Raw genomic sequence first — 8,372 nt, 5'->3', positions numbered from 1 at the left:
GAAAAGCTGACATAAAATAATAATGATGGTGGTGACATCCTTACTATCTGGAAGAAGATCACCGACCTCGATGGAGTTGATAAGCCATAATGCTTTGACTCCCTTCTTTCAGTTCATTTAAACAACAGGAATTGCTTTGAGAAGACTGTCTTAGAAGTACAGGAACACCCTATTCAGTGATGATTAAAATAAAAGCGAAATTGTTTCTTTCTGGGGCATGACTTAAGTTTGCCCTAGTTTGGTCTAAGAAACTAGTTTACTGACTGTGCTTCACTAATTTAGCTCTAAGTTAACCAGATCAGTGCTGAATCTTTTCTTACCATTTGTAAAACTCTTAGTTTCCTTTATATATTTCAGAAATGTCCAAAACACTGAACAAAGTATGAACTTTCCAAATTAACTTATTTTTGCTCGAAAGGGAAAGACCAGACTATAACCACCACAATATAAGGAACTGAGTTAGTGTGAATGACACTGATACAGAAGAAGCACCACCACTTGAACACCTTACTCTCTTGCAAAACTCACCAAGGGACAGTGTCAAAGGACATCCAACCAATTACTTCATGTCTTTCCACTATTCAAACGTCTTTCTTTCAAGTTCAGATCTCACATCTACGAAATCCTAGGGTATAATGAATATACGATGTAAAACTCAGTTCTTTTCCGACTGTGTACTTTACTATCATCTTTATTAGGACAGCTTTTTCTTCCTTTCTTTAAATCATCAGCTGAAAACCCTTAGGACAGAGTCAACAGACTAGAATAAACCAAGAGGGCTCCAAAGGGAAATCAGCCTGCATATAGATAAGTTATAGAAGGTGATGAATAAATCAGTATGAGGGAATAGAAAATAAACCGATAAACCTGAATTCAGGGGACGTCGGCGGAAAGTAGCAATGAACCAATAATTCGCCATTAAGTTCTTTTCCTATTTCAGTTGCCTATTTTTTAATAACTTGTTAAAATACGAGTGTAATATTCTGTGCCAAGGCTAATAATATCATGGACGCACTAAAGCCACTATTTAGCCCTTAGAATTTGCACCAACTTCTCTGATCTGAAATAGCTTACAATAATTTCTTGCATCAGATCAGTTAGCATTTGATCAGCCTTTATGAAGCCTTCTTGACCTTCACTGTAACCAAGGCGTGATAGAAGACAAACGGTTTATATTACAGTTTTGGTCTAAAGTTTCTTCTGGCAAGGTTATCATCTTCATTCCTTCATTTAAATTTCAATGGGACTATTTAAATTACAAAAGCTTCTGTCACAAGGAATTCTTACTTGAAATTTGCATAGTTGTGATTCAATGCGGAACTTTAATCCTAAAGTAATAGGTTTGGGGTTTTCTAAATGTGTGACCAAATGAAGAGATCCCTTTTTCAGTGTTTTTGAAAACCAAAACTACAAAAATAGAGTCAGTTAATATCTAAGCAAACACGAATTCTGTTGTTGTAAACTTTGATTTTTCAGGCATTGTTATACTGCTATAAGGAATGTTAGGCAATAAGAGTTTCTCTTTAAATATAAATTAGTCCTATGTTATAACATGAATGAAAGCTCAGAAGAACTGCAATAATTCATCGACTTTTACAAATATAAGCGTGTTACAACATGAATAAACTCACGGATATCATGATCCCTTAATTCAATTAAAAGGGCGCCAACATTCGTCCAAGGATGGGAGCTTGATATGACAGATATATCTTACAATTACCTTCTACAGCAGTGAAGGGATGCAGTAGTCTCTCGGTCGAGGATCGTTAACCTGAAAAATGAAAGAACTTCATGACATTCTTGTAAGTAGAGTTACAGGAAATTTTATTTTGAGGGAGAGAGGAGCTTTTGTTCAACCTATCGCTATAGAAAGGCATTAATTCTCTCGCTTGGGTTCGTGCTTTTGTACAAAGGTAATTCCAGAAGCAATAATATCTGTCATATTCTCAAGACTCGATAAAAATTTTGAAATAGATGATGAGTGTATCTGTTAAAATTCTAGTTTTAAAATAGGCATATTAATTTAAACTGCGTAAGTAATTCCTTGCAACTGTGCAGTATGATGCCTCAAAATAAGTGGCACTTTTATCAGACTCTGTTGGAACAGGTACCAGAAAAAGAATACAACTATCTTGCGCACAACTTACCATGCTGGAATAAAACCTCTTCCCGAAGCTTCTTTCTACATCCATAGCGCCACTCTATGGTTCCTGTTGTAATCATATGGCCAAAGGCACTTTTGTGTCATCACCAAGACCCAGGTTCTCAGGAAGACCTTAACTGAAAGAGAAAGACAATATCATGTAATTCCAGAAGTAATAATATCTGTCATATTCTCAAGACTCAATAAACATTTTGAAATAGGTGATGAGTGTATCTGTTAAAATTCTAGTTTTAGAATAGGCATATTAAACTGTGTAAGTAATTCCTTGCAATTGTGCAATATGATGCCTCAAAATAAGTGGCACTTTCATCAGACTCTGCTGGAACAGGTACCAGAAAAAGAATACAACTATCTTGCACAAAACTTACCATGCTGGAATAAAACCTCTTCCCGAAGTTTCTTTCTACATCCATCACGCCACTCTAGGGTTCCTGTCTGTAATCATATGGCCAAAGGCACTTTTGTGTCATCACCAAGACCCAGGTTCTCAGGAAGGCCTTAACTGGAAGAGAAAGACAATATCATACAATTGCTTTCAACTCGATTCACGTTAAGACCAGTGTTCTTCAAACAATTATCTTTTATTTTTTTTTAATTTGGAGTATCATGAGATGCTAAGGGGTCTATATCTGTTCTTTTCCACTTGGATTGCCAGTGCATCTTGAACATTTGATCTACTATGGGATAATCATTGTGACACTTTCTCCACTATAGTTGACTGAGCTCGTCAACCACCTCGTTTCCTGACACGCCAACATAATCTGTTAATTAACCTCTTCTGGGGCTACTCTTACTAAATGCTATCATTCCTATTTGTGGCTAGCTATATGGCGGGCAGGATTATTATAACTTTCAAGGCATCTTGCTTCTTGCCTGTTAGTTGTCGAATTGTAATAGAATAGACTATCGAATTTAGGCCAAAGCCCAAGCGCTGGCACCTATGAGGTCATTCAGCGCTGAAATGGAAATTGACAGTAAAAATGTTTGAAAGGCGTAACAGGTGGAAAACCCTCGCAGTTGCACTATTAAAAATTGGTAAGAAAGGGTGGAAAGTCAGATGGAAGAAAGAGAATATGAACGGAGGTACATTAAAAGGAATGAAAGAGGTTGCAGCTCGGGCCGAAGGGACGCTGTATAGATCCTTAAATGATGCCTACGGCGCACCGCATGAGGTGCACTGACGACACTACCGTCCTACGGGGGTCGAATTGCAATGAATATGGCACAATTTCCAAAAAATGTCATTCGAAAAACACTTCTGTCAGGATGAAAACTAATACAGTGATAAAGAAACATACCAGAAAGTATCTGATTTCACGTGTTAGTAATTTGTTCATTTCTGTACCACAGACTATTACCGAAATATGGCCAGACAAATTATTCTGAACAATCTACAGTCAGTAAAAGCAATTAACTCCAGTTATTTCAGGGAAGAAAGTTTGGAACTAGACAGTTCATGCAGATCCAAGTTGGTCACCTATAACATGTGGACCAAGTCCAGACTAAAGAAAGAAATCTGGCCCGTCAGTCGGAAAACCCGTTACCAGTGAAATGAGAGAGAGAGAGAGAGAGAGAGAGAGAGAGAGAGAGAGAGAGAGAGAGAGAGAGAGAGAGAGAGAGAATTGAAGAACAATCAATATGAGTAATGACCATTTTGACTTGCCAAGCATGAAGCATGAACTTTTTATCATATAACTTTGATATTTCAGATCTCTCTTTGAACAGCTGTCGCTTAGGCAGAGTGCTACGGTTTGCTTCAAGTTTCAATAACGCTCTATTCGAAAGCTGGACCTGACTGTGTCTTCACTTTAGAAGGAAACTAACCCTGATTTTCGTCCGTCTAAAGAAAATTAAATCAAGGGCACCCCTCTCTAATTATTGTATCTGCAAAACAACCGGAATGATAGCTACTTATGGGCGAGTAGAAGTCAGGAGTTATGTATAATGAAAACCAAGTAACGTACGAGCTATATGCGGGGCAAACCTTCCTTGCCATGGCCACCAGACACGATGGAGCAATGACTGGAGCGCTCGCTCTCTCTCTCTCTCTCTCTCTCTCTCTCTCTCTCTCTCTCTCTCTCTCTCTCTCTCTCTCTCGTTTAGGTATACTGGCGCCGATAGGTCACAAAATGAGGAAGAATCAAATCAGGACATCAAATAATCAACAGCACACACTTAGCACATTTATCAGAAGTTCGACATCGTGTTGAAAGGCAAAGCCTAACTTGTGAAAACGTTTCAGGTCACGGCCTTCAAATCTACGATATGACCATCATTGTCGAGCATTGTACATTCGCCAGAAATAAAAATCCAAAACTCACACATTTTCGATGCATGGCTTCATATGCCCTTTCCACCATCCGAAATTCAAAGGAAATGTCTGAAGCGACATGGAATGGAATATAAAATTTAGGCAAAAAAGCAAGAGCTGGGGCCTATGTGGTCATTCAGTGCTGAGACTACAGAAGACCTTTCAAGGTTTAACAGGGGGAAGACTTCGCAGTTGCACTATGAAACAATTGTTAGGAAAGGGTGGAACGTACGATGGAAGAAAGAGAATATGAACGGAGGTACATTAAAATTAATGAAAGGGATTGCAGCTGGGGGCCCGAGACCGTTGCAAAGAACCGTAAGTAATACCTTCAGTGCTCCGCGTGAGGTTCACTGACGGAACTAACCCTCTACAAGGGTCTGAAGCTACGTGAAGGTCCTTAATTAAGAGACAGATTCGACATCAAATCAAAAGCTTCCCTGGTTGGAGCAATACAAGAGAAAGATTTGACAACAGCTATATATACATTTTCAGAAACGAGTTAAAAACCGAGCTAATCTTAAAAGTAAAACACTCAGCAACAGGTGGAACTGAACGTCTTGCAAAAACAGGACGAAGAGTTCACTTTGTACCATTTGTTTCTAGGTTACGCTTTTGATGTCAATTTTTGGAAGCCCTACTATTGACCCTCATTTGGTCTAACATTCGGATACCATTTTCCTCTGAACCTCACATTGGAATCCAGGCAACAGACCAAAAAGTTTTAACATCTGAGGAGCGAATATTTGCTAATAAACAATCCGTCTTGAGCTCAGCTACAAAGCGGGTTGTTTCACTATTTACGGGCTGCTCTATGAGCAAGAGCCCGTGCTGGCATAGAGCCAGCTTAATCAAAAACAACGTATCACTAACGAAGCCACTTTAAATGAACCTAAATCAATCAATTTACGGAAAATCATCAATAATGACCATAATGCATAGAGTAAACGTTGTAGGTTCAGGAAGATAAAGCACTAATCAGAGAATATAAATTTGATATGTAATTGGATTTAATATGATTTAGGACAAATAAAATCCACCTACCTTCCTCAGAGACATTGGCAGAAAAAACACACCAACATTCCTCTCCCACTCTACTACCAACCACTTCTCACCCATCTCCAGCTTTACCGTAACTGGGTCTGCCTTGTTAGAGAGAGAGAGAGAGAGAGAGAGAGAGAGAGAGAGAGAGAGAATCTCACGGCGAGAAAACATGGAAACGTGGACATGAAATATGCATTTTTTGTGGCTCACACTTTGTCTTTGTTGATTTATTATGTGATGTAGAGGCTTAGCCATTCAATAGGTTTGTCTCGTTTCCTGCCCTACTCAAGTTTTTTACTTCAATCCTCGTGCGAAGGAAGGCGGTGGGACTTTTGGGGAGGGGGGCGTGGTAGTTTTTTTGAACGACACTATACATTGTTTGTGCAAAAAACTGATTGGAATCCATCTGGATTTTAACACGTCTGACAGGATCCATTTAAAACACGCTTGTTCTGAAAGCAAACGACGAATTGAACGATAATTTTAACACCAATATGATTTATTTTGAATGTAATTTTCTGATAGCAAAGTATTTCAGTCAATATAAACAGAGGCATTTAAGGGGGAAAACCCATACGATATACTCAGTGGTGTCGCGTTAAGCACAAACCTCTTCATAAGTTTAAATCTGGCTTTGAAGTAATAAGGCATTCAAGTAGTAACTTCACCGTCCACAGAACTTTTAAACATTCCAATTATACGTTATTTAAGCATCAAGATTAGACTTCTCCCCATAGCAATAGAAAAACTTAGCACATCAGAGGTACAGTATATAGACATTGTCAGGGGTGGTAGGGACGTGGGTGTGAACTATAATTTAACTACACGTAAATATTAACGTAATATTTGCTTCAATAAATCACTGGTATTCTTTGGTATTGGCTTTAAATTACAGGATATGTCCCTTAGCTATTTCGTGGAGCGGGTGATGTACTGTAGCAAGTTTCATTTATGTACTTTCTTGACCTGTAAGTCAAATGATGGTGTTATTGAAACGAATATGTTATCCCGTCAGCTGTTAAGAATAGCAAGAATACCCAGCATGAATAACTTCAAGAAATCTGTCTATTATTCCCTATCGAATAAAGACTTTTTGTTACTTCAATTTGCCAAAATTATAACAAAAACCTAAGAGGTCCCGATCGGTCTCCTTGACCCTCAGGGCATCCTCGCTTCGAAAACAAAAATCTGAGCGACGCACCGAGTACAGTACTCTCAAGAAACACAGATCCAGCGCTCCTGATTCAAAGGATCTTTTGCGCATTTTTCGGAAGCCACTTTATGACATTGTTAGAACTGTAATTACGAACGCAAGTCAGACATTGCAAGCTTTCCATCCGCATGTACTAACTCTCTTTCCAATCTGTATATACAATTGTTACCCATTTTTCCAGGTGTGAGAAAACACATCTGGCTACTTTTAAGCTCACAAGAGCTCTTGACTTGCCCGAGATTTTGTGTCAATAATTACGGGCTGCTCTATGAACAAGAGCCAGTGCTGGCATAAAGCCAGCTCAATCAATGACAACAACAGTGCCAATAAATCTTGTACGGGCTGCTCCTAGAGCAAGAGACCGTGCCAGCGCAATGCTAGCTTAATCTTAAACAACAATAATAAATCAGGGTACACCTTGACTCGGCCTCCTACTCGCCGCCTCATTATAAACCTCTCAGCGCTTCAGACAAGGTACTTTAACAACACCCATAATAAAATAATTTATTCTCCGGTCAGTGTATAGTAACCATTTTAATATGTTTCAACGACAGTCGGGAAAACCATGATTAGTTTTCCTCAGTCGAGACCCGACTGCACGGGGAAGCAGGCCAGCAATGCCATCAACTGATATCTCATGATAAGCAGTACTTGTTGCACTAAACGAGGGCCTATAGGAGACCCTGTAAAGATATGAATTAAACCCCAGGACTTTTATCCTGCTGCCTAGTCACTTTAATCGCCCTTGCAAGAAATCTCATTGCATAAATCACTAATCATTTTCCTATTCACAATATTACTGAATTCAACTCCAGTTTCTCTACTGAAATGGTCGACCATATGACCGTTCCTCTGGGCGGCTTTCAGCTTGAGGACGAAACGCCTTCGTAACTTGATTATATTCTAGACTGACACCAAAGACCTCGTTCAGCGGATGAACCCAAATCACAAAAAAACGTACCTTTTTCACAACAACGTCGGAAAAATGTGGAAAAATCCTACGAATATAGCTGAGAATCCCACAGACGAAACACAGTCATAACACTGCCCTTTTTCTTGCTTTTCGAAGTTCCGGTTGCCTTTAACAATCTTTGGACCAATCAGAACGTCAGTGACATTCCTTTACAGACGTGAGGAGGAACCGACCCTCTGATTGGCTGAAAAAGAGAGGCTTCCTCCAGCTGACGTTACGTCACCGGGTAACACCGTAATTTTGGAAAATTGTGAATGATGAATGCATTGGAACTTTAACATGCAGACTAAGGAGATGCAAGTTTAATTTCATATTTGATGCTTGACTGAATAGGTAGCTTTGTTAAAACGGGGAAGTCAGGGAAGGTCACAGATTACGCTAGATGCAGCAGAATAAAAAAAAAAAAAAAATTCAAGTCCATTTGCTTAGATTATGAGCTTTATCTGAACAGCCATTTGAAGTTATTTTACCATAGATGTAAGGAAACGGCTGAACTCTGTTCATTTTCTTTTATTATTGTGTGATCTATGATAAGTAATACGGCTAAAACTGTAGCAGGATTTGCAAAACATGTACACTTGCTTCGTACCGTGACCTCCTGCCCCTTTCTCTCTCTCTCTCTCTCTCTCTCTCTCTCTCTCTCTCTCTCTCTCGGAACAAACAGTGT

General features: G+C 39.2%; 1 long non-coding RNA gene across 1 annotated transcript; it reads right to left on the bottom strand.

Annotated features, from left to right (window-relative positions):
- Positions 1-1,658: 1,658 nt before the first annotated feature.
- On the bottom strand, positions 1,659-7,788 carry LOC136849996 (uncharacterized). The gene is made up of 4 exons (XR_010856501.1): positions 7,694-7,788; positions 2,533-2,666; positions 2,148-2,280; positions 1,659-1,771 (listed from the first exon to the last, which is right to left on the bottom strand). It is a non-coding gene; the product is annotated as an uncharacterized lncRNA (long non-coding RNA).
- Positions 7,789-8,372: the final 584 nt, after the last annotated feature.

This window comes from Macrobrachium rosenbergii, chromosome 2 (assembly GCF_040412425.1).
Source record: "Macrobrachium rosenbergii isolate ZJJX-2024 chromosome 2, ASM4041242v1, whole genome shotgun sequence".
NCBI classification, from domain to species: domain Eukaryota; kingdom Metazoa; phylum Arthropoda; class Malacostraca; order Decapoda; family Palaemonidae; genus Macrobrachium; species Macrobrachium rosenbergii.
Note: the sequence above shows the minus strand (reverse complement) of the source record. Positions and strands in the feature narration are given on the sequence as shown.